General features: G+C 43.5%; 1 protein-coding gene and 1 long non-coding RNA gene across 2 annotated transcripts in view; both read right to left on the bottom strand.

Moving 5' to 3' along the window:
- Window positions 1-27,175, bottom strand: part of LOC119124462 (zinc finger protein 638-like) — a 168,940-nt gene that overhangs the window by 114,641 nt on the left and 27,124 nt on the right. The window contains exons 2-4 of the mRNA XM_037254471.1: window positions 1,861-1,922; window positions 1,738-1,767; window positions 1,003-1,076 (exon numbers count right to left, since the gene is read on the bottom strand). The gene's annotated coding sequence lies outside the window, so the exon portion shown is untranslated. The remainder of the gene's footprint in view (window positions 1-1,002; window positions 1,077-1,737; window positions 1,768-1,860; window positions 1,923-27,175) is intronic.
- Window positions 8,525-26,882, bottom strand: LOC119125011. The gene is made up of 3 exons (XR_005098406.1): window positions 26,870-26,882; window positions 23,118-23,120; window positions 8,525-8,651 (listed from the first exon to the last, which is right to left on the bottom strand). It is a non-coding gene; the product is annotated as an uncharacterized LOC119125011 (long non-coding RNA).

Raw genomic sequence — 27,175 nt, 5'->3', positions numbered from 1 at the left:
ATCGACGATCAATTCAGGTCAAGACGCTCGTCCCGGCCACATTTTCCCAGTCGAGCACGCAAAGCTAGCAAAAATGAGTAAGAATATATTTTGAAAAATATAAAAAAATTGGCGATGCTCTCCCAATTACATCTGTCGGTTCAGGTCAAGACGCTCGTCTCGGTCACGTGACATGTCACCTCAGTCGAGCCCGCGAAGCAAGCAAATATGAGCAAGAAACAGAGATGTTTGGAAAGCTTCTTCGGAAAGGGAAAAAAAAACAATGAGGAGACGGAAGAAGAGGCTCTGACTTCTAAGAAAAGGAAAGCTGCATTTAAAAGAAAATTTCCGGAGTCCTGCTTAAAATATGGATTTATCGCCACAGGTGACTCTGACGCGCCAAGCCCACTCTGCATAATATGTGGCGACAGGCTAGCTAACGAGGCAATGAAGCCTTCAAAACTGCTTCGGCACATGGAGACCAAGCGTCCTGCATTAAAAGACAAACCTTAACCACTTCGGGTGTCATTGTCTCCGATTACGCCTAGATGGGACCGGCTCGTTTCTGAGAAACAAACTCAGTGCGCCCACTAATTCAACGTAATTAGTTTAATTAGTGAGTTTCATTTTTATGTTGTTTATACTTGTTTTTATGCCAGTCGTATCATTTTATTTCATCGTATTTATATATTTATTATAAATGTATTATTTATTTATATAAATGTATTATTTAGTTATATAAAGGCCGGTCCGCGAAAATATTTCTGACACGTAACTGGTCCGTGGCGCAAAAAAGGTTGGGGACCACTGTCCTAGCCAATACCAGAAACATTCTCCGACTTGGAGTGAAACTGCAAGACATTTTCAAAATGACGCATGCGCGTTGCATTATCGCAGTAACGTACGCGTGGCCACTGTATAATCCTTCATATTCACTAGACTTCTTCACCATGTAAACAAATACCAGAAAGTGATAGAATAAAGGGGAAAAAAAGGGCAAATACTGTCTGAGTGGTCAACCACCTGTGCAGTGAAGTTGGCGATCATCCTGAGGAGAATGTCTTGCATGCAGCCTGTGAGATTTCACTCTGCATTTGCTGTGGAGTGGGTGTTGGAAACAAGAATGCAAAGGTAAATTAAGTATAAACAGAGTTGAGTGAGCACTAAATTTGGAATTTGTTTGACAGTTGTAAACCAGTTGTAATGCAAAGGACAGCTACGTAAGACACTCAATGGAACTGTATTGAATTTATAGCACATAATGTTACAAAAAAATACAATGACATATCAAGCACAATACATATTGATGATGATGATGATGATAGAACTTTATTCATCCCACAGCGGGGAAATTTACTTGTCTTTGTTTACTTGCAAGAATACAAGTGCCAAATTTAAAAAAGGATAAATAACAGACAAGGACAAAGACAAGTGCCACTAGTAGCGGTAGAGACGAAACACAATTTTATCAGGCGCCACACATGTAGAGTCTGACACCAGTGGGAATGAAGGACCTGCGGAATCTTTCCTTCATACACCGTGGGTGTAATAGTGTGCTGCTAAAGGAGCTGCTCAGGGACCACACAATGTCATGGAGGGGGTGAGAGGTGTTGTCCATGATGGATTTCAGCTTAATTAACATCCTCCTCTCACCCACAACCTCTATGGAGTCCAGGGGACAGCCCAGAACAGAGCTCATTCTCCTGACCATCTTAACTAAGACTGATACAATTGTGGTTAGATCAAATATAAACTAACCTTTTCAGATATGGGTTCCATTCAGGATACCTTTAAGAAAACAGACAACAGATGTTCAATTACATTCATGAAGTTCTGAGCAAAGGGTGTAAAAAGGTTTTGGCAAAGCAATAATATTCTCACTTGTTGCGCAGGTCCCTGCAGGCGGCTGTGTGGTTAACAGTATTTATATGGTCAATCCAGTCCTACAGAAAACCACAAAAGTCACAATCACACTCATGGGAACCATCCAAAGACAGATTCCCATTCACAAACAAAACATAAAACTGCAAAAAAATTTTAAGCTGTACAACACGGCCATCTTGCAAAACATGTGGATTGGAGTGGTGTGAAACAATCCTGCTGTTGTTCCTACACAAACTAACGTACTGAAACATAGCATTGATTAAATGGCAAAAGCTGCAAATATACTTCTCTCCTCTTTGAACAATCCTTTTGAAACAATGGCCACATTTAAAGTACTGTATTTTCTGCACCAGAAGGCACACTTAAAAGCCTTTCATTTTCTCAAAAACCTAAGGTGCACCTTTTAAAAATGTGTGCCTTTTGAGTAAACCGAATTCCAAAATCTGTAAATGTTGTTGTGTGGCTGCCTCCCACCACAGGGACGTAATAAGCAGAATATGTAATATGTAACTGATCAAAGAACTGCACGCAATACATTGAGTACGGAGGTACATACAGTTCTCTGATTGGTTTACCCCCACACCCCCTACGTATTTTACATACGTCATGTCTTCTGATTGGTTTCTTGGGTCTAAATATTACGTCTCTGCAGCGGCAGCCACGCAACACTTACAGATTGTGGAATTCGGTCCTCACAAAAGATGCACCTTATTAAAAGGCGCACCTTCAGTTTTTGAGAAAGTTAAAGGCTTTTAATTCTGCCGTATGATGCAGAAAATATTGTAATATTGTCACGTACCGCCTGCTCCTACACCCCAGTGCTTTTCTCTCACGTGCGACCAGCTGCTACGTCTCCCGCACTTGTCCTCAGTCACATCCGCAGTGACGCACATTGCTCACAGGGGCTAATTGCCGCCACCTGTCCCTTGTTACCTGCTCATCAGAGCATATACAGTAATCCCTTCACGGTTCACCTATCGCAGCCTCGGTGCATTGCGGGTTTTTATGAAAACAAATATTGCGAATATATTCGGTACATCGCGGCATTTTGCAGCTTCACTTGGAGCACGGGAGTTTGCCTGCCCATATGACTTTACAGCACACTATTGGCCGGTAGGACACCAATGGGAACATGTTGATCTGTATTCTTGCCGATGATTAGCTTAGAGCTGTAAGAGCAGCTCTATCCAGGCTTTATCTCAATCTCCTGCTACGTATCCACTCCTCCACCTCGTTAGTGTCAGCTGAATCAGCAACATCTCCAATTTGCGCTTCGTTTTTTGTCACAAACGAGGCATGACAACCAAATCCAACAAAAAATCTTTATTTGGGCAAAGTTTATAGGAAACAAGTAGGGCTCAAATGCCGGCAGAGCACAACGATGAGGTAAGCTGACGATTCGGTCAGCGAGCTCGCGTTGTGCAGGCATCTTGTAAGACCGCGGGTCAGGCAAACGAGAATCAGGTGGCAGGCGTGTGTGTCAAAGCAGACAAAACTGTGAGGACTGATGGTTAGCAGTTCCGTATTGGCGATGCGTGGAGTGCACGTGAGCCGGCCAGCAGGGCGAGAGTGGAGACGTGACACAGCCGCGTACTACGGAAATATGCATCGCCGTGCAGAAACAGTCGAGAGCGCTGATAGCATGGGGCGGGCACTGAGGACAAGCGCCGGGTGCTGAGCTAGCTGCCGCGCACGTGGGAAAAAACCCCTGCCGTCCAGGATTTGAGACAGCGGCCGGCAATGAGCACTAATAGCAAGGGGCGTGCCTCTGAGCGATGTGTGGATGCGCCCGTCAGCCAGTCAGCACGGCAAGAGCAGAGCGGAGCCGTGACACGTTTACACTTTAAAATGTTTGAAAATACAATAAAGTGTTTAAAAATAAGACGGTGCGGATGCCCTCGCGCTGGGCTGCAGGGGTGCATCAGCAGGTCAGCTTGGCAAGAGCAGAGCGGAGCCGTGACACCTTCACACTTTAAAATGTTTAAAAAAGTGTTTAAAATATAGTAACATTTAAAAGTAAAATAGAGTGCATACAAATGAAATTTTAAGTTTTATGAGGATGCCCTTGCGCTGGGCCGCGGGGGTGCATAAGCCGGCCAGCATGCAGGAGCAGAGAGGAGCCAGACACGTTTACACTTAAAAAAAAAAAGGTTCATTAAAAAAAATATTGTACCAATATATATTTACTCTTATTTACTAGGGGTGTAACGATTCATCGATACACATCGATTAATCGATATAATGCTCTACGATTTATTGGCATCGATGCTAAACGTAAACATCGATTTATATCGCCGTGTTTGACCTCGGACATTAGACGCGACTTTATTTTGAAATCCAGTTCATTGTTGCTTGCTTCCTCTTTCCGGGAGCAGTACGCGGCGTGCTGTGTTGTGAGCAGAGCAGGCACGTGAAAGGGGAGCCGACAACTACGCGGCTCCTGGGCTGGTGCTATGGCTAGTGTCCAAGAAGACGAGGAAATTCGCTCCCCTTTGGGCTTCAAGTCATTCGTTTGGAAGCACTTTGGATTCCAAAGAAAAGATGGCTCAACGGACAATTAAAATTATTGTAAATAAATAGTTCAGTAATGCACTTTAAAGTTAATGGTATTACAAAAAAAGAAAGAATATTCATTTTTCTTTACTTATATGAGAAAAAATATAGGAATTCGATAAAGTTCAGTGTTAAAATAAGCACTTTGTATACTACAATACTCTTGTAATTTCCTAAATAAAGAGTTTGCAGTACCTTGTTGATTTTGCGTATGAATTGTTATAAATCAGGATATTGTTCTATATTTTTTATTTAAAAAATAAAATAAAAATATCGATCGTGGAGCACTATATCGTGATGTATCGTGAATGAATCACAGCAGGCTTTAAGATATCGGCAATAATCGTATCGTGGTCCTTTGTATCGATATGATATCGTATCGTGACAAAACCCGCGATTTACACCCCTATTATTTACCGTAATTTCCGGACTATAAACCGCACCGGACTATAAACCGCACCAGCTAAAATCCGGGGATATTTTAGTTTTTTTCTTATATAAGCCGCACCGGACTATAAGCCACACGTGCACACGAGTTTTTTTTACAAAGAAAGACAGTACACAGAAAGCCTTTTTAAAGTTTTAATAACATACTTTAACATGTCTTTCTAAACCAGTGGTTCTTAACCTTGTTGGAGGTACCGGAATCCCACCAGTTTCATATGCGCAATCACCGAACCCCTCGTTAGTGGAAAAAATATATATATATTTTTTTCAAATTCAAGACATAGATGTTTTTTACTGGCACACAAAATGAGCCGTGCATGAACATCACCTTGTTCAAAGAATAAAACCAACACAATGACAAGAAATGACATACAGTGCCTTGCGAAAGTATTCGGCCCCCTTGAACTTTTCAAAATTTCGCCACATTTCAGGCTTCAAACATAAAGATATAGAATTTTAATTTTTTGTCAAGAATCAACAACAAGTGGGACACAATCGTGAAGTGGAACGAAATTTATTGGATAATTTAAACTTTTTTAACAAATAAAAAACTGAAAAGTGGGGCGTGCAATATTATTCGGCCCCTTTACTTTCAGTGCAGCAAACTCACTCCAGAAGTTCAGTGAGGATCTTTGAATGATCCAATGTTGTCCTAAATGACTGATGATGATAAATAGAATGCTCCTGCGTGTAATCAAGTCTCCGTATAAATGCACCTGCTCTTTGATAGTCTCAGGGTTCTGTTTAAAGCGCAGACAGAACCATGAAGACAAAGGAACACACCAGGCAGGTCCGAGATACTGTTGTGGAGAAGTTTAAAGCCGGATTTGGATACAAAAAGATTTCCCAAGCTTTAAACATCTCAAGGAGCACTGTGCAAGCAATTATATTGAAATGGAAGGAGTATCAGACCACTGCAAATCTACCAAGACCCGGCCGTCCCTCCAAACTTTCATCTCAAACAAGGAGAAGACTGATCAGAGATGCAGCCAAGAGGCCCATGATCACTGACATCTGTGGTCATGAAATCTTTCGAGAGGTTAGTGCTGAACCACCTGAAGGATGTCACGGGCCCCCTGCTTGACCCCCTCCAGTTTGCCTACCTGGCAAACAGGTCAGTGGATGATGCGGTCAACATGGGACTGCACTACATCCTGCACCACCTGGACACCCCAGGAACGTACGCCAGGATCCTGTTTGTGGACTTCAGCTCGGCGTTCAACACCATCGCTCCTGACATCCTCCAACAGAAGCTCATCCAGCTCGCGGTGCCTGCCTCCACCTGTCAGTGGATCACCAGCTTCCTGACCAACAGGAGACAGCGTGTGAGGCTGGGGGGCATCACATCTGACACCCGGACCACCAATACTGGAGCCCCTCAGGGGTGCGTCCTCTCCCCACTGCTCTTCTCTCTCTACACCAATGATTTCTCCTCAGGTGACTCTCCTGTGAAGCTCCTGAAGTATGCAGACGACACCACTCTCATCGGACTGATCCAGGACGGTGATGAGACTGCGTACAGACAAGAGGTGGAGCGGCTGGTCCACTGGTGCAGCCAAAACCACCTGGAGCTGAACCCGCTCAAGACCGTGGAGATGACAGTGGACTTCAGGCGAGACCCTTCACCACTTTTACCCCTCACTATCTGCAGTAATACTATTCTCTCCACAGACACCTTCAAGTTCCTGGGAACCACAATCTCTCGGGACCTGAAATGGACCGGCCACATAGACTCTGTCCGGAAGAAAGCCCAGCAGAGGCTGTTCTTCCTGAGACAGCTCAAGAAGTTCAACCTGCCGCGAGAGCTTCTGAAGACCTTCTACACTGCCATCATCCAGTCTGTCCTCTGCACCTCCATCACTGTCTGGTTTGGATCGGCCTCCAAACAAGACAAGCACAGACTGCAACGGACAATCAGGACTGCAGAAAACGAACATCTCTACAGACCCTTCTCACCCAGGTTGCAGTCTGTTTGAACTACTCCCCTCCGGACGGCGTTATAGAGCTCGGTACGCCAAAACCAGCAGACACAGAGACAGCTTCTTCCCCCAGGCTGTTGCTCTGATGAACTCACACCACTCTTAGAGTCTCAGAGTCATTACTGTGCAATAACATCCTGCTCTTCACACCTTTTTTGAATTTGTCTACACTGTTTTTGCCATTTTTCACATGTCCTGAGTGTTGTTAGTCACCTAAATGTTGAACAGAGGGTGTGTTTTACCGAAGTCAAATTCCTTGTTTGGCACGCTCAAACATGGCGAATAAAAAACTCTTGAATCTCTTGAAAATGAATAGAAAAGATATTTAGGACACTGACAAGGTTAAAAATAACTAGAAAATGCAATTTCTGGAGAAATTGCGTGTGAAGGCGAATACTTTGAATAATTTCTTGGGGAATGCTGCCGAATGATGTTGGAAGGAGTTGAATTACTTGAGAAATGTAAAAAATAGAAGTGTAAAACGAAATTTTGGAGAATTTGTGGTGAATTTCAAAATTGAAAATTTGTAATTTTTGGTAAGTGGGAAGTTGTTGAATAGGTAGGAAAAAGATTAACAGTTGAAAGTTGGAACGGGTTGAATCAGTTGAAAAATGTAGAAGTTAGAGCAAATGTTGAATGCCTCATAGAGGATGAATGGGAATTTAAAACAAAAATTTTTGAAGTTTGGAACAAAACGAAAACTACAAGTTCAAGAGGTTCACTTTGGAGTTCAAAAGTTGAAACGGGTTAATTCGGACAAAAATTTTAAAAGTTAGAGCAAATGTTACATTTAGGTCACTTCTGGTTTGATTTAGGGCACTTCTTGTTGAAATAAGGTCACTTCTGGTTTAATTGGGGCACTTTGGGTTTAATTTAGTGCATTTCCGGTTTAGTTTAAGTAATTTCCGGTTTGATTTGGGGTCACTTCCGGTTTAAAAAGGTCACTTCCAGTTTATTTGGGTCACTTCCGGTTTCATTTGGGTCACTTTCGGTTTGATTTGGGTCATTTCCGGATTGATTTGGGGCACTTCCTGTTCACTACCTATTAAAATTGGGGCACTTTCGGTTCACTTCCTGGTCATACTGGGTCACTTCCTGTTCATTTTGGGGCCCTTCCTGTTTGTTTTGGGGCACTTCCGGTTCACTGTGTTCATTTTAGGGCACGTCTGGGTCAATCCATGATTACCATGAATTTGGTAAGCATAGTGGAAGTGGGGGTGAAGGGGGTGAATATGGTAAGCATAAGGTGAACAAAGTGAATAAAGTTGGAATGGGTTGAAAAATGTAGAAATTAGAAGGGAAAAACTAAATTTTGGAAAATTTGGTGTGAATTTCGAAATTTAAAATTTTGAATTTTTGGTAAGTGGGAAGGTGTGGAATAGCTAGGCAAACGAACAGTTGAAAGTTGGAACGAGTTAAATCGGTTGAAAAATATGGAAATTCAAAGCGAAAAACGAGATTTTTTGAAATTTTACGAAATTTTGTGCAAATTTTAAACGTGAAAACGTGACATTTTTGAATTTGGCAAGTTTGGGAATGTCCCCAATGTGATTTGAATGTGTTGAATGATGTGAATTTTAAACTGGAACGACGTAAATGTGAAATGTTGAATCTGTCATTAAGAATGAATGGGGAAAAACTTGCCGGAAATTTGTGAATTTTGTGAAAACGGAAAATTTAAGGAATTAAAAAAATGTAAGCAACGGTGTCGTTAATATTTGGAATGAGTTAAAAGCGGAACGGAGTGAATCGGTTGAAGTGTGTGGAACTAGTTAAGCGTCAAAAAAGTGGGCGGAATTTGTAGAATAACTACAATTTGCAATTTCTGAAGAAATTGCGTGTGAAGGTGAAGAAGTTGAATAAATACTTGGGGAATGCTGCAGAATGATGTTTAAAGTGGAATGGGTTGAATTGGTTGAAAAATATAGAAATTGGAAGGGAAAACAAAATTTTGGAAAATTTGGTGTGAATTTCAAAATTGAAATTGTGGAATTTTCGGTAAGTGTTAATTTGCTGAATAGGTAGGCAAAAGATGAACAGTTGAAAGTTGGAACGGGTTGAATCGGCTAAAAAGTGTAGAAATTATGAGTGAAAAACTAAATTTTGGAGAATTTGGCGTAAATTTCAAAATTGAAAATTTGGAATTTTTGGTAAGTTGAAAGTTGTGGAATACGTAGGCAAAAGATGAACAGTTGAAAGTTGGAACGGGTTGAATCAGTTGAAAAATGTAGAAGTTAGAGCAAATGTTCAATCCCCATAGAGAATGAATGGGAAGTTTAAAAAAGAATTGCGCCAATTTTTTTTTTAATTTGGAGCTAAACGAAATCTACGGGTTCAAGAGGTTCACTTTGGAGTTCAAAAGTTGAAACGGGTTGAATCGGACAAGAATTGTAGAAGTTAGAGCAAATGATGAATCCCCATAGAGAATGAATGGGAATTTAAAAACAAAAATTGTGCCAGAAATTTTTGAAATTTGGAACGAAATGAAATATACGGGTTCAGACGAAATATACGTGTTCAGGAGGTTCACTTTTGGGGTAAAAATGTTGAAACGGGTTGAATCAGACAAAAATTGTAGAAGTTAGAGCAAATGTTGAATCCCCATAGAGAATGAATGGGAATTTTAAAAAATGAATTGCGCCAAAATGTTTTGAAATTTGGAACGAAACGAAATATACGGGTTCAGGAGGTTCACTTTTGGGGTTCAAATGTTGAAAAGAGTTGAATCGGACAAAAATTGTAAAAGATAGAGTAAATGTAGCTATTTAGGGCACTTCTTGTTGAAATAAGGTCGCTTCCAGTTTATTTGGGGCACTTCCGGTTAATTTTGGGTCACTTCCGGTTAGAAAAGGTCACTTTCGGTTTATTTGGGCCACTTCCGGTTTTATTTAGGTTACTTCCGGTTTGATTTGGGACACTGCCGGTTTGATTTGGGGCACTTCCGGTTCATTCTGAGTTCATTCGGGGGCACTTAAGGGTCAATCTAAAATGGCCACCACACTGGAAGTGGGGGTCAAAGGTTGAATTGTGTAAGCACAGTGGAAGTGGGGGTGAAGGGGGTGAATATGGTAAGCATAAGGTGAACAAAGTGAATAAAGTTGGAATTTTAATATAGAACCTGGTCTAACACTTTTGTAACATTTTTGGCGGTGGTGTGCCTCAAGATTTTTTTCAATGAAAAGATGTGCCGTATATGGAAAAAGGCTGGGAAACACTGGTGTAGAGTTAGTACGAAGTAGACAGCTCTCATCAGTAGTTTTTAGGGGTTTTTTTGCCTTTCCCCGTGCAGCGTCTCTGATTTTAGCGTCGCCTTAGTCCTTGGTGTGTGGACATTTGAAGGAGGAATTGTCTGTCACTTGTCTTGCAAACGGACACTTGTGTGCGCGTGAACTGGGAAGGGACAGAGGAGACACCCTCGCAACCGATCATGAGCGCTGGTTCATGTGCGCGTTCCCGTTAGGATGAGTTTTATTTCTGTGGCTCACTTCGGGGCGCGCAGGTCTCCGCGACAGTGCCAGCGGGCCACTTATTATTGATTTTATGACACGCAGCTTCGGGCCAGTTTAAATTTAGACCGGCCCGGACTTTGGACATGACTGCATTAGAAAATGGATGATTGGATTTACATGTTGTATGATGTCTTGAAAAAGTTAGCTTGGGATAAAAACAGCCCTACGGTGGAATAATACACACCGGGCGGACTTTGGACATGCCTGGCATAGATGAATCTGCGCACATTTGCTGGAGAAGGTTGGTCATTGGTGTATATATTGAATAGCAAGACTGAACCCTGTGGTAGACCATTCTTCTGCATCCGCCATCTGCTTTTGACGCCATTCATCTCTACATAGAATTTGCGGTTTTCTATGAGACTTCTAATTACTTCTACTATAGTCCTATTTTTCAGCATTTTGGACACTTTCAGAAGTAGACCTCTGTGATTGACTGTGTCATACGCTGCTGCTGGGTTGTTTGGGCCTTTATTAGGGTTTAGAAGAGCAGCTACCTTGGCTTTTCTCCACTTTTTTGGGACATTCTTTGTTCTTAGACATGAGTTAAAAAGGGACAGTAGTCATTGTCTTGCCCTGGGTCCAAGGTGTTTGAGGAACTCATTTGGGATCCCATCTATTCCTGCAGCCTTGTTTGGTTTTAACTGGTTGATTTCTTTCTCCAATTCGTCTAGAGAAAAGGGTGGGAAGTACTAACCATTACCATCTAAGAGGGTTGCCTTCCTCTCCTCCTGTTGCCTTTTCCTTTGATGGTGTTCTTTATTATTTGGACAGCCATTTACAATCAATTGGTGAGCAATTTGATTTGGATGCTGCTATACTTTGAGGTGGTTTATTCTCATAGTTTAGTCTACTAATGGTTGACCATGCCCTTTTGCTGTTTTGAGTCAGGTCTAGATTTTCTACGAGGTCAAGCCATTGTTGTTGACTCTCCTGGCTCAGTTGAGATAGAACTGTCTCTCCCTTTTCAGTGGTGTCTTTGCTAAACGGGTCTTCATTGTATAGGGAGTTATAATTCTCGTATAGTTCTTTAATTTGGTCAGTCATTCCCGGAATGTACTCCTTTCTGCAGCCTCTAGGCATGTTTTGTTGAGCTGACCTCCATACTAATTGGTCAAATTTATCATAATGATCAGGCTCAGGTGGCATGGCATCAATATGCTGTTCAATAAATTCCTTATAACCTGTCCATTTTGCTTTTTTTAAATTGAACCTGGGGAGATATTTTGATTGTGTAGGTCTTACAGCTGGGTGGAATGTGATTTGTACAGGTCGGTGTTGGGACCTTGGTATAGGTTGTAAGACTGATCTTGTCAGGATATTGGGATTTGTTGAGGTAACAAAAGCTAGGTCTGGGTTGTACCCCTTTCTACATCTTGCACTGTTGAAGGTGGGAGGGTCTTTTGGGTCATATAATAGCTCAAGGTTATTGTTAGGAGCCCATGAAATTATCTTCTCCCCATTTGCATCTTCATCTTCATAGCCCCAGTTTGGGCTGTGGCTGTTAAAGTCTCCGATGATAAGATGCATTTTCCGTTGGAGGTCTAAGGTGGGAGGCCACTCAAATGATTCATTTGGGGGTTTATAAACCGAGATGATGGTCAGATGTTTTCTCTCTAACTTGATTATTTCAATGGGGCCAGCTTCAATTCTTGCTGTGCTCAAAACTGATGATTTAAATACCCCAATGTCATACGGGCTGCGCTTAAGATACTGTCAATGTATGGGTCAACATATGTCTGCAAGTCTGTGTTTACTATCCTGAAGCACCTGTGATCAAAGCATCGATCTGTTTTGACTGACACCCATGTGAAAGAATTGCTTCGAGTGGCAACAACGGAATACAAAGCAAGGAATGCCAGAAGTCGCACTACGCAACATGAATAGTAAGTGAACAACGCTATTGTAAATTATTATGTTTTCAATTGAGGACAGAGTTTGTGTGTGTGTGAAACAGTGCACACAATGTTCATTGTTGAAAATGACTGGCCTGCGGTCTTAGTACTGTAGGAGTCCATTTCTGTCATTATCATGTTGGTGTGTGACATGATAAATAAATTTGGCTGAGCAGAGGTGTGTGTGTGTGTGCGTGCGTGCACCCTGCCAGGAGTGCGAGACTCCAGCCGACAATGCTCTAGGGGTCATGGAGACGCGTAAAGTGCCTCACCACGATAAGGTTGTGATCCCGTCAAGGCACACGCACGCACACGCACGCACACGCACGCACGCGCGTCTCCATGACCCCTAGAACATTGTCGGCTGGAGTCTCGCACTCCTGGCAGGGTCACCCAAGCCGAACAGGTCGAAGGGTAGAGACCAGACTAAGAGTGATCCCAAACCTGCACCTGGGGACAGGCATAGGCGGAGTCCAATAGACCGGACCACCGGCAGCCCCCTGCAACTCCTGCCAGACGAAGGTCGTCATGGGTTCTCTCATGCCACTGGAGATTTCACCTGGTAGTAGTGAAGACGGTGGGAATGTGGACTGCGCATCCACATCCTCACCTTAATCCCCACCTTTGCGCAAGCAGGAAGCGGGTGATTGCTCCAGTTCGGTCAGCTGACGGCTCCTCGCTCCTTAAGGACCGCCATGATATCCTTGTTGGGCAAACCATTTTGAGAGTCTTCTCAATCACACCACCCGTTGACCCACACAATATGGATAATATCCCGGACCTGCCACCAATCATGGACCTCGACACCCCACCGTCTTATTCTGAAACCCGGGAAGCCATTGCAGGCTTAAAGAACAACAAAAGCACTGGACCTGATGGCATCCCTGCAATGGTTCTCAAACACGGAGGGTATCTTCTCACACGCCGCCTGCACCTCCTGATCCAAAACATCTGGGAACATGGGACCCTCCCACAGGATTGGAAGGACGGCAATATTGTCATCATCTACAAAAAGAAAGGGGACAGAGCAGCCTGTGGTAACAGCCGAGGAATCTCTCTCCTCTCCGTCGTAAGAAAGGTTCTGGCGAAGATCATGCTCAGAGGCTGGTCGAGCACATCTCGGAAGCTGTGCTCCCGGAAACTCAGTGTGGCTTCCGGAAAACTAGATCCACCACAGACATGATATTTGTCTTAAGACAGTTAATGGAGAAGAGCAGAGAACATCACAAGGACCTCTACATAGCCTTTATCGACCTCAGCAAAGCATTCGACACCATCAACCGTGAGTTGCTCTGGAAACACCTCCCCAAACTAGGCGTACCACCCAGGTTTCTAAGTATCCTCCAGCAGCTGCATGTTGGGATGGAAGCCAAAGTGCTCAGAGGTGGACTGCAGTCAGAGCCCTTCAAGGTGAATGTTGGGGAGAAGCAGGGCTGTGTCTTGGCTCGAGTGCTTAAAACTGAAGTCCTGTCCCAACTCCCTACCGCTACCTCCTTACCCCCCAGTTTCCATATAAATGGCATTCCACTCAACACAGTGGATCGCTTCACTTACCTTGGCTCCACTTTGTCCTCATGCTGCTCCCTTGATACTGAACTGCACACCCGCATCAATAAAGCCTCATCATCCTTTGGTCGCCTACGCCGCAGAGTTTTTGAAAACCGTAACCTGAAGGGCAGCACTAAGATCGCCGTGTACAACGCAGTATGTCTCTCCACTCTCCTCTATGGAGCGGAGACATGGACCCCATACCGTCAACACATCAACAAGCTGGAGGCCTTCTACATACGCTGCCTGCGGAGGATCCTTGGACTGTCCTGGGAGGATCTAGTCCCCTATACAGACATCCTCAAAAACACCAACTCCATCTGCATGGAAGCGGCCGTGGCTAAGAAGCATCTTCGATGGATTGGACACACCATCCGTATGCCTGGCGACCGTCTGCCCCGCCAAGTCCTCTACGGCCAACTGAGAGGTGCAAAGCGCTCTGTTGGGGGGCAAAAGCGGTGCTTTAAGGACTACACCAGAAGCTCTTACAGCAGGGGTCACCAACTCCGGTCCTCAAGGGCGCCAATCCAGCCTGTTTTAGGTGCAGCCCTGCAACAACACACCTGATTCAAATGATCAGCTCATCAGCAAACTCTATTAAGGCTGATAGTGATCCTGATTATTTGAATCAGGTGTGTTGCAGGGGGGATACATCTAAAACAGGCTGGATTGGCGCCCTTGAGGAGCGGAGTTGGTGATCCCTGTCTTACAGTAATCCAACATCAACACTACGCAGCTTGAAACTCTGGCACTCGACAGATCAACCTGGCAGATCACTTGATTGATTGATTGTATTGATTGATTGATTGAACTTTATTCATTCCACAGCAGGGAAATTCACTTGTCACAGCAAGGTACAAAAAAGGGTAAATAACAGACAAGGACAAACACAAGTGCCGCTAGTAGAGACGAAACACATTCATTTTATCAGGTGGCATGCATGTTGTAAAGTCTGACAGCAGAGGGAATGAAGGACCTGCGGAACCATTCCTTCCTACACCGAGGGTGCAAAAGTCTGCTGCTAAAGGAGCTGCTCAGGGACCGCACAATCTCTTGGAGAAGGTAAGAGGTGTTGTCCATGATGGATTTAATCTTAATCAACGTCCTCCTCTCACCCACAACCTCAATGGAGTCCAGGGGACAGCCCAGGACAGAGCTCGCTCTTCTGACCATCTTATTCAGTCTCCCCCTGTCCCGGTCAGTACTGCCCCCACCCCAGCAGACCACAGCGTAGAGGATGGCTGAGGCCACCACAGAGTCATGGAAGGTCCGGAGGAGAGCCCTGCACACACCGAAGGACCTCAGTCTCTTCAGCAGGTGGAGCCGACTGTGGCCCTTATTTCACAGGGCGTGGGTGTGATCAGTCCAGTCCAGTTTGTTGTTAAGGCGAACACCCAGGAATTTGTAGTTCTCCACTACCGCAATGTTCGATCCTTGGATGTTCACCGGAGTGAAGATGGGTGCTGTCCTCCCGAAGCTCACAATCAACTCCTTCATCTTGCTGGTGTTCAGCTGAAGCTGGTTGAGCTCACACCAGCTGACAAAGTCCTTGATGACCGTCCTATATTCCAGATCGTTCCCCTCCGAGACATATCCAAGAATGGCCCTGTCGTCGGAGAACTTCTGGATGTGGCAGTGAGCGGTGTTGTGGGTAAAGTCTGAAGTGAACAGGGTGAAAAGGAAAGCAGAGAGCACTGTACCCTGGGGGACACCTGTGCTGCAGCGCACCACGTTGGACTCACAGCGATGTAACCTCACATACTGCGGCCGGTCGGTGAGGAAGTCCGTTGTCCATGCAGCCAAGCGCTGGTCCACACCCACCTTCTCCATCTTCACCCTAAGCAGTGACAGCTGGATGGTGTTAAAAGCGCTGGAGAAATTGAAGAACATGATCGTCCCAGTGCTCCTGTTGTCCTCCAGGTGAAGCAGTGTTCTGTGCAGTAAATAAATCACTGCATCGTCCACCCCAACACCAGGCCGGTAACCAAACTGCAGGGGGTCCAGCTGCGCTCCAACGAATGAACGCAGGTGACCCAGGATGATCCTTTCTATAGTCTTCATCAGGTGGGAAGTCAAGGCAATAGGCCTGAAGTGGTTAGGCTCCTTGGGGCCACTTTTGCCACTGCAGTTTCAAAAATACACCAAACCAATCAAGACAGACGATCCAAGAGGCGCATTCAACGACACCAGCAGGCAGCTGGTAACCCCCTGGTATCCAGGTTCCCCTGCTCCATCTGTGAGCGGTTATGCGGATCAAGGATCGGATTCTACGCCCACGAGAAGTGGCACCAGCGACATAGTTGCTGACCCCCCCCCGACATCGTGTCGCTTCACCCTTTTCTTTCTTTATTTCCCAGTCACGTCTACTCTGGAGCTATACGTGTAGCGCGCTAGTTTAATGTAACTCAGCGCTTCGTGCGTGAATAAAATTAGCATGAACAGAGTCATCGTGGAAAATGCTAGAAGAAATGCATAAAAGCGACGACGAAAGTGACTGAGAAAGTGTGTGGCGAAGGATATCTAACGCTATTCCAATTGGACACTGAGGAGGAAGACTTCGATGGTTTCAGTGCATAGGAGGAAGATGAAGACGGCTCTTTTACTGGCTCTTGTTTTACTTTTACTGGTATGTTTTTTTTAACCAGCCCTGTTAATGTTGTGCTACCGTGTTGCTGTTGTGTTACCGCCGCGCCTCAGTGACTTTTACCAGTATGTTTTTTTAATCCAGCCCTATTAGTGCTGTGTTACTTCCGTGTTGCTGCGGTATTACTGCCGCGTCACAGGCAGTGTTTGGAAAGAAATGTTAAGGTATGTTATTAAAACTTTAAAAAGGCTTTCTGTATACCGTCTTTCTTTGTAAATAACTCGCGTGCACACTTCCGTGTTGCTGCGGCATTACTGCTGCGTCACAGGCAGCGTTTAGAAAGACATGTTAAAGTATGTTATTAAAACCTTAAAAAGGCTTTTGGTGTACCGTCTTTCTTTGTAAATAGCGTATTTTTCGGACTAAAAGTCACTCCGGAATATAGGTCGCATTAGCCATAAAATGCACAATAACGTGAAAAAAAAAACATATGTAAGTCGCTCCGGAGTACAAGTCGCATTTTGGGGGATATTTATTCGACAGAATCCAACACCAAGAACAGACATGAACGAGCAACAACAGGCTAAACGATAGGTATGCTAACGTGACAAACACAAACGAAGAGCTGAGAAGGGGCCTGACGTAACATTCAGAGTTATTCAAATAACTATTACATAAATAACACGTTTATAAAACCATCTGTGTCACTCCAATTCATTAAATCCATCGATCGTCCTTTATGGAAACGATGCCGCGTATGCGCCGCTGACGTCTAAATATTCTAAATATTCCACAGACCCATATAACGATATATAAAGTGTAAATCAAATAACTATCATATAAACAACAATATTATCAAACCATCTGTGTCACTCCAAATCATTAAATCCATCAATCAAATTCCTCGTCCTTTGTCAACAACGCCGCGCGTGCGCCCTGACGTCAGCCTCGTTGTTATTCCACAGATCTAGTATATAACTATATTATAGCGTTAACAAAGTACAAGGAAAGACGTGGGTTTGGTAAACGTCTATTTAACAAAACAAGAGTTCAACGAGCCAACAAGTACTGAACTGTAACGATAAAAACATATACAAGTTGCTACACGAAATAAAATATATCAAATAACTATAACATAAATAGTTCACCACCACACGGCCCCAAGCACCGGCGTCGACTTCCAGGTGTGTGGCGGCGTGGACTTCCATCCCCGGAGGTGGCACTTCCAGCCACGGAGGTGGAAGAGAACTCCATAGAATAGGACCGGGCGTGCGTATAAGCCATGTCCGAGCCCCATCCACCGTCCCCGGACAGCCACCCGGCCGAGCGCCGGCCCCCGACTTCCATCCACGGAGGTGAAAGAGAGCTCCGTAGAGTAGGACCGGGCGTGCGTAAAAGCCATGTCCGAGCCCCATCCACCATTCCTGGACAGCCACCCGGCCGAGCGCCGGCCCCCAACTTCAATCCACGGAGGTGAAAGAGAGCTCCGTAGAGTAGGACTGGGTGTGCGTAAAAGCCATAATAGTTTTTCAAACCTTCTGTGTCACTCCAAATCATTAAATCCTTCAAACTCTTCGTCCTCCGTGTCACTTACAAACAAAGCCGCTAATGATGCCGGTAGTACGTGGGGCCCTTCGTCATCTTCGTCATCCCGTGATCGAATCTTTGTCCTTTATGTAAACAACCGCCGCGCCGCGGACGTCACTTGAAATTCAAATGACAGTAATCCCTTGCTACATCGTGGTTCGTTTATCGCAGTTTAACTTTTTTTTTTTTTTTAATTTTGAAAATTTGTGAAAGAATTCACATATAAGTCGCTCCTCAGTATAAGTTGCCCCCCCCACCCAAACTATGGAAAAAAAACGCGACTTATAGTCCGAAAATTACGGTAACTCACGTGCACATGCTGCTTATAGAACGGTGCGGATTATTAATGAAAAAAACCAAAATGTTCCGCAATGTTTTGCTGGTGCGGCTTATAATCAGGTGCGGCTAATAGTCCGGAAATTACAGTAGCTATGTTACAAGAAAAGACGTTGTGAAAGTGCGACATAAATAAAGTCCTATTCCTATATATACAGAATAGTGCGAAACTTTGGGCAGCCTTGTTAATTTTCATTATTTTTCTTTATAAATCATTGATTGCTTGGATGAAAAAGAAGTTAAATATATCATAAAGGGGACAAACACTGATATTTGAGAATTGAAATGAAGTTTAAGAGCGAGCGAGCGAGCGAGAGAAACTATAAGGCGCACCGGACTATAAGGCGTACCTTCAATAAATGGCCCATTTCAAAACTTTGTCCACATATAAGGCGCACTGGACTATAAGGCGCACCATTAATGCATTAATTTTCTGAGACAGTCCTGTATAGGGGCCGACCATTCGCACAGACATTCCACGAACCATTACCATTGTGAATGAACTTGTAAATATGTAACTACCGTAATTTTCGGACTATAAGTCGCTCCAGAGTACAAGTCGCATCAGCCATAAAATGCCCAAAAAAGTGAAAAAAAACATATATAAGTCGCTCCGGAGTATAAGTCGCATTTTGGGGGGCAATTTATTCGACAAAATCCAACACCAAGAACAGTCATGAACGAGCAACAACAGGCTAAACGGTAGGTATGCTAACGTGACATAAACACAAACAAAGAGCTGAGAACGGCCCTGACGTAACATTCAGTTATTTAAAAAAAACTATTACATAAATAACACGTTTATAAAACCATCTGTGTCACTCCAATTCATTAAATCCATCGATCGTCCTTTGTCAACAATGCGTGCGCGCCGCTGACGGCGCTTGCACTTCAAAATATTCCACAGGCCCATATAACGATATATAAATTATATATCAAGTAACTATTATATAAGCAATAATGTTATCAAACCATCTGTGTCACTCCAAATCATTAAATCCATCGATCGTCCTTTGTCAACAATGGGTGCGCGCAGCTGACGGCGCTTGCACTTCAAAATATTCCACAGGCCCATATAACGATATATAAATTAGAAATCAAAAAACTATTATATAAGCAATACTATTATCAAACCATCTGTGCACTCTAAATCATTAAATCCATCGATCAAATTCCTCGTCCTTTGTCAACAACGTCGCGCGTGAGCCCTGACGTCAGCCTCGTCGTTATTCCACAGATTTTGTATATAACTATATTGTAGCCCTAACAAAGTACAAGGAAAGACGTGGGTTTGGTAAACGGCTCTTTATTTAACAAAACAAACTTCCAGGCGTGTGGAGGCGTGGACTTCCAGCCACGAAGGTGGAAGAGAGATCCATAGAATAGGACCGGGCGTGCGTAAAAGCCATGACCGAGCCCCATCCACCCTCCCCGGACAGCCACCCGGCCGAGCGCCGGCCCTCGACCTCCATCCACGGAGGTGAAAGAGAGCTCCGGAGAGTAGGACCGGGCGTGCGTAAAAGGCATGTCCGAGCCCCATCCACCCTCCCTGGACAGCCACCCGGCCGAGCGCCGGCCCCCGACTTCAATCCACGGAGGTGAAAGAGAGCTCCTTAGAGTAGGACCGGGCGTGGGTAAAAGCCATAATAGTTTTTCAAACCTTCTGTGTCACTCCAAATCCTTAACTCCTTCAAACTCTTCGTCCGCTGTGTCACTTAGAAACAAAGCCGCTAATGATGCCGGTAGTACGTGGGGCATCTTCGTCATCCCGTGATCAATCTTTGTCCTTTATGTAAACAACCGCCGCGCCACTCCGCGTCGCGCTGCTGACGTCACTCGAAATTCAAAAACAGTAATCCCTTGCTACATCGCAGTTCGTTTATCGCGGTTTCACTTTTTTTTTTTTCGAAAATTTTTGAAAAAAAACATATAAGTCGCTCCTTATTATAAGTCGCCCCCCCCACCCAAACTATGAAAAAAAAACGCGACTTATAGTCCGAAGATTACGGTATATATTTTACTATATCCTTCGCAGATACTAGGTTGATATTGCAAATGAGAATCTGTTGTCAATTGCACCACCAGAAAAGTTAGATTAAAATAATAACTAACAATTTTATGAAAGTTGAATGAATTTTTTGTTAGATGTATTAAGTTTGTTTTATTGTTGTTATTGTTGTATGAATAAGAAGGGTGATATTGGTGTTTGTGACTGCAGTAAACAGGCCAAGGTTGCATCATGTCAGATTTTTAATCCAAATCAAATCATTCTCCATTTTATCTTTTTTATTTCAACTTCAGACGCAACAAATTACTTTATAATCACAAAATAATGATCAATAGTCGTTTGGATTCATGATTCATAGTCTTCAGCGGGCCACTTATGATTGATTTTATGACACAATGCTTCAGGCCAGTTTAAATTTAGACGCGGGCCGCATTTGGCCTGCGGGCCGGAATTTGGTCCATATATAAGGTGCACCTGACTATAAGACGCACTGTCGGCTTTCGAGAAAATTTGAGGTTTTTAGGTGCGCCTTATAGTCCGGAAAATACGGTACTTTATTGGTCCCCGAGGCCTAAATGTAAATGATGCAAATGTCGTAAATCTGTCATTTGATGCTTTTTTAGAGGTTTTACCATTTTTCCTTGGCTTCCTCATGCACATTAAAACATTTTTTTTAATCTGAGGTGTCTAAACTTTCAAACTCTGGTGTATTGTGATTTATGGCTTTTTGTGATCATATTTATGATTTTAATGGAAAAAATAGTGGTGCTTGTAAAAATATTCTCACAATCCACACCTTACCGTTCCATTCAGGTGAATAGGAGCGAGTCTCGCTCACTCAAGACCTATTTCTGCATCAATGCGCATCTTCCTTGACGACCATTATCTTTATTGTGGACCCTCACACGCAATCACAAACAATTCTGTTGTAGCATGAAATTATTTGTAATAATAGCACAGTTGCACTTCATTAACACATTCCTTTAACATAACCTTTAATAAGAGAATGGTTACACTCACCTTGTTATGATCACACTGAATGTGACACAGGCAGCAGGTATGAGGAAACACTTTTGGACTTGTGCCAGAGCAATCACGTATAAAGATGGAGTCAGGGATTGTCTTATGGATGCTGTGCCCACTCGTGCCAGGAGAAGATGAACGAGATCGCCTTGAGTACAACTCTCTCCTCAATTCAGATGACAGCCTTTGCTTGGATATGTTGCGCCTGTAGTCTTTGTCAATGATACGAGATTTAGATGGTGGACTTTCACTACGAGGTGAAAGACTGCTCTTGTGATGGTCACCACTTGTCCGACGATAGTCCCGGTCTCCATGCTTGCCTGATTCCATGTGTACCAAACGTATTTGCCGTTTTTCTGCTTTTTCTACTTTTGATGAAGATGCAGATGATAACATCTGGACCACTCCTTCACTTGAAAGTTTCTCTCTTTTGAACATCTGCTTGTTTGTATTGTCCTTAACCCGACTGGCATGGCCGTAGTCAATGACTTTTCCTGCTGTCTTTGTCACTGTCAAAAGACTCGGCACTTCAGATGAAACGGAATCTATCTGTTGGGCAGTGTTTGACGGAGAAAGGATCTTGCCTTGCGTGTTGCGTGACACTGTTTTTTGGTTGTCCGACTTGTTGATTTGTATATCACGAAGTATAAAAGGTAAAGTATCAGGGGTCAGCTGATCATCTGGGTAGTGACTCAGCACTTCAAGGTCATCATTTGATAGTCCAAAGCTTGCCAAGATGCTTCCTGCACTTTCAGGTGTATACAAACCCTGACCATCTCCAGCACCACTATTGGGTGGTTTGCCTTGGGACGAAGATGAGCCACTTGAAACCCAGCTTGCAACAGCTGGTCCAGTTCGGCTGCTCTGAGCCTGCTGGTGAGGCCCTTGGAGTTTCTGAGAGTTATAAGTGTCATCAGATGCAGAGTTGACAAACAATTTAGATGGCGGTTGGAAGTTTGACCAGTCTGGCCTACGACGACTACTAGTTTGATTATCAGAAGTCAGCGTTGAACAGTAGCCACCGTGTTGACTGGTTACAGACACTGTACCTTGGTTCTGACGTTGATTTGGCCGACTTGTGTGATCAGTGATGCGACGGTCCGTGTCCCTGGCACCACGAATAGCCAGCGCTGATTCCAGCTCATCAGGAAGTTGAGTGGGGCGAGAAAATGGGAAGTCAGACAGCATGTTCGAGGCAGGGGAATTACGTTGATTTGGATGTTGCTGATGATGATCGGGCCTTGGCATGTTGAAGAAAGACTGTGGGCCTTGTGACTGGGGCTTGTGATGATACATTCCAGCAGGCAAATTTTGCAGTTGGTGAGTTTTGTTTTTTTAGAAATACAGTTTACTGAGAAAATTTAGGTGGATGAGACAAGGGGATAACTCAGCAGTCAGCCTGTTGTGGCTGCATCAGCTATAGTCCAACCATTATCATCACAAGGAAGAAGAGCTAACCAATGAATGTCAGTCTGATCCAAGTATTATCATTGGAGTGGCATCCGCAGCAGGTCCAATGTGAAAAGGGTCCCTCTGGTAACTTTGGTGCCGGAGAAGGTTGGAATAGACTCCAAATGAAGGGTGCAAGATGCAAATTATTCTGTATGCACAGGGTGACTGTGAGGTGAAAAGCAGAAAAACTGTTTTACCACTTCAAATTTCATCCACAATGTTCCTTTGAAATTAACTGTATGGTACAGAGCTGTGTTGTCACAATCTTTTGACTGCACCGATACTACACATTATTACTGTGGGCGCTCATGGAGAAGTTATTATGCATGTTACGTCCTGTAAGACAAGGCGATATTACATATATTATGACTGGGCACTCGTGGAGAAATTATTATGCATCTTACATCCTGTAAAACAAGGCAGTAAGTAGATTTTTGGAATTTGAATTCACCTCATGAAAAATCGACTTTTTTTGCATTTAAAATCATTTGAGTCTCCAGGAGTGTAGACAAATGTAATGTATCCCTCCAGGTGCTGCAAAGATACTTTTATGATCGTTTGGGGGGCTTTTTGTTACTCCGTCCGGATTTCCCCATTTTCTATTTCGTATTTTTATCTATTACATCACATTCGTTGGAGCGGAACAAACCGAACAAGGTAATGGGTGCTGCCAAATGGAAATCCGAGTAATAAACAAGGCGGATTTGCAAATCCGCCATGTTTATTACGAATCAGCCATGTTTATTACTCGGAGAGACTTTTGTACTCCAAACAACTCAATGATGTCAAAGTGGAGAGATCAAAATGTTCCATTGTTGGATGCATTAATCCACACAAATCATTGCACCATCCTCAGTAATGCTATTCCCACCACAGACACCTTCAAGTTCCTGGGATCCCCAATCTCCCGTGACCTGAAATGGACCGGCTACATAGACTGTCCGGAAGAAGCCCCAGCAGAGACTATACTTTCTGAGACAGCTCAGGAAGTTCAACCTGCCACAGGAGCTGCTGAAAACCTTCTACACCAGGGGTGTCAAACTTATTTTTGTCGCGGGCCGCATCATAGTCATAGTTTCCTTCGGATGGCCATTGAAATTGCCAACCCAAATAAATGTGCGAATGATTATATATAGTGTAGGCTACACAACAAACTAGTGAATGACTAGATCAGGGGTCACCAACTCCGGTCCTCAAGGGCGCCAATCCAGCCTGTTTTAGGTGCAGCCCTGCAACAACACACCTGATTCAAATGATCAGCTCATCAGCAAGCTCTATTAAGGCTGATAGCAATCCTGATTATTTGAATCAGGTGTGTTGCAGGGGGGATACATCTAAAACAGGCTGGATTGGCGCCCTTGAGGACCGGAGTTGGTGACCCCTGGACTAGATGAATAACTAGTTTTCAAAACAGAGACTAAGAAAAACTAGCAATATCATTATTTTTTGAAAGTGAAAACAATTAGTAATTTTAATATTGACATGAATTTGATGCATAATTTGTCTTTGCAGGCCACATAAAATGATGTGGCGGGCCGTATCTGGCCCCCGGGCCTTGAGTTTAACACGTGTTCTACACACATCCAGTCTATCCTCTGCACCTCCATTATTGTCTGGTTTGGATCGGCCACCAAACAAGACAAGCACAGACTGCAACCGACAATTAGGTCTGCGAAAAAGATAATCGGGACCAACCTCCCATCTATCCAAGACTTGTACCTGTCCAGGACCAGGAAACGTGCAAGTGACATCGCCGCAGACCCTTCTCACCCAGGACACATTCTGTTCAAACTCCTACCCTCCGGACGGCGTTACAGGGCGCTGTACGCCAAAACCAGCAGACACAGCTTCTTCCCCCAGGCTGTCGTTCTGATGAACTCACACCACTCATAGAGACTCAAGACATCACTGTGCAATAACATCCTGCTCTCGCCACTTAAATGTTAGTTACCTGAATGTTGTCAGTCACTTAAATGTTGTACAGAGGCTGAGATCAACCGAAGTCAAATTCCCTGTTTGGCATGCACAAACTTGGTCAATAAAGCTGATTCTAATGCTGATTCTGAATCCTCTGCAGGAATGTTGTCAGTCACTTAATCGTGGTACAGAGGCTGAGATCAACCGGAGTCAAATTCCTTGGTTGGCAAGCGCAAACTTGGTCAATAAAGCCGATTCTGATTCTGATTCTGATCCCCCAACATCAGAACCTCAAAGAAGTGACTGGTCAAATTTCATTTTTCAAGCAGTGTTCTCACATCTGTGGACAAAGTCCACCGCTTGTTCAAGGAGTGTTTCGGAAATCTTTTGTCAGTTAAATAGAGGATTAGCCGAAAGACTTTGTTTTGTTGATGGTTCAGTTCCTTCAATCTATGGAAACGACAGACACAGTAAAGCCTTAAGCTTGAGATGACACAAATTATAAACTGTACATCACTTTGTCTATGCACTCGTTTTCGTAGCATTAGCGTCATTCTTTCTGCTGATTTTGGAGCTGTGCGGGCTATGTTTTCACTTCTTGTAGGTATATTTTGAGTAGTTGTATCATTTACGTCATAAGATGACGCCGCGGATGGCCGCCTTGGTGACTCGCTCTCTGATTCTGATTCTGAGATGAATTGCATCAAAGGTGCTGTTTTATTCTTGGGGAACACAATAATGTTAAATGCTTTCGTTCGCTTCTCGCTAACGCTAACATTAGCTTACTTTGTAGCTTGATTGCAGTGCTTGTTTACAAGAAGTCCATAGCATTAGTGTCAGTCTTTCTGCTGATTTTTGAGCTGTGCGCTCTATGTTTTCACTTCTTGTGGGAGTATTTTGAGTAGTTGCATCAGATAAATTGCATCAAAGGTGCTGTATTAGTCTTGGGGAACACAATAATGTGTTAAATGCATTCGTTAGCTTCTCAATAGCGCTAGCATTAGCTTACTTCGTAGCCTGACAGCAGTGCTTGTTTACAAGACGTTCATAAATATTGTGAGGGAATTTATTTTATTACGTGTTATTTATGGTTGTATGGACAAGTCTTTTGCCATTGATGTCTTTTAATCAATCAAAAATTAGTGGCGCAAGGAAAGGCTACCTCGGCTAAAAAAACTAGAAATATGTCAACCGGAAAGTGAAGCGCACATCTTGCTGCCTGGGGGATGTGGGGTGTGAAGTATCTCATTTGCATTTAAAGAGACCGCACCAAAACGGTTTGCTCTGAGTCGCACCTAGTCGCACCGAATAAGTAGAAAAGAGAGACCTGTGATGAGGAATTCAGACAAAAGCATCGCTGTTCCACCTTATATAGACCACAACTAAATGAGTATAACGTAAAACAGTAGAATTTATTACCATGATACTTGGGCTTTAAGAGTCTCCTTTGAAAAGACCACCTCACCGTTGTGCTTGTGCCGCTTTAACATTTTGTGGACAAAGACCCAAGCACACACTCATTGAACTTCATGCCAATATATTTGCATTGTGACAAACCACCTGTGTAGACTCGACAGGTGGCACAGGGACGTAGGGATGCATGATTATTACCGTTCCGATAGCTATTGGCCTGGTATTAAATATTACGTGAAATATGTCCGTTCTACCGTTCCAATCCTGCAAAATAGGACGATATTTAGGCCAATATTGAAAGCTACATCAAATACACTAACGCAGCTCTATTAAATTCACAGCCGGCTGCCGCGCACATAGGAAAAAAGTACTGCCGTCCAGGATTTGGGACAGCGGTGGGCTACAGGGGCGCGTCAGCCAGTCAGAACGGCAAGAGCAGAGCGGAGCCGTGACACCTTCACATTTTAAAATGTTTGAAAAAGTGTTTAAAACACAATAACGTATTTAAAAGTACAAGAGAGTGTGTAAAAACAAAATTATAAAAGTCTTGTACGGATGCCCTCGCGCTGGGCCGCAGGGGCGCGTCAGCCAGCCAGCACGCAAGAGCAGAGAGTTTACACTTCAGGAAAGCTTCATAAAAGTCTCACGTGGATATTGTAACAATATAACTCATTTATTTTCTTATTTGTCATAACAAATAATGTTTCTGAAAGTCAGTTTAACTTTAAAATTTTTACAAAAGTGTTTAAAAATACAAAAAGTATTCAAAAAACAAGTGTATAAAACTACAATAAAGGTTCATAAAAGTCTTGTGCAGATATTGTAACAATATATTTAATTTATTTAAATAAAGAAGAATGTTTATGAGAATCAGTTTGACTTTAAAATGTTTACATAAATGTTTAAAAATACAAAAAGTATTTAAAGGTACAGTGTTTATTTGTAACGATATATTTTCTCGACATCACGGATTTACACCTATCGCGGGTGGTCTTAGAACCGATTATCCGCGATAAACAAGGGATTATTGTACAGTCAAACCTCGGTTTTCGAACAACCCG

The sequence above is a fragment of the Syngnathus acus genome, chromosome 1 (genome assembly GCF_901709675.1).
Source record: "Syngnathus acus chromosome 1, fSynAcu1.2, whole genome shotgun sequence".
Taxonomy (NCBI): Eukaryota; Metazoa; Chordata; class Actinopteri; order Syngnathiformes; family Syngnathidae; genus Syngnathus; species Syngnathus acus.
This window is presented reverse-complemented; position numbering and strand designations above follow the sequence as displayed.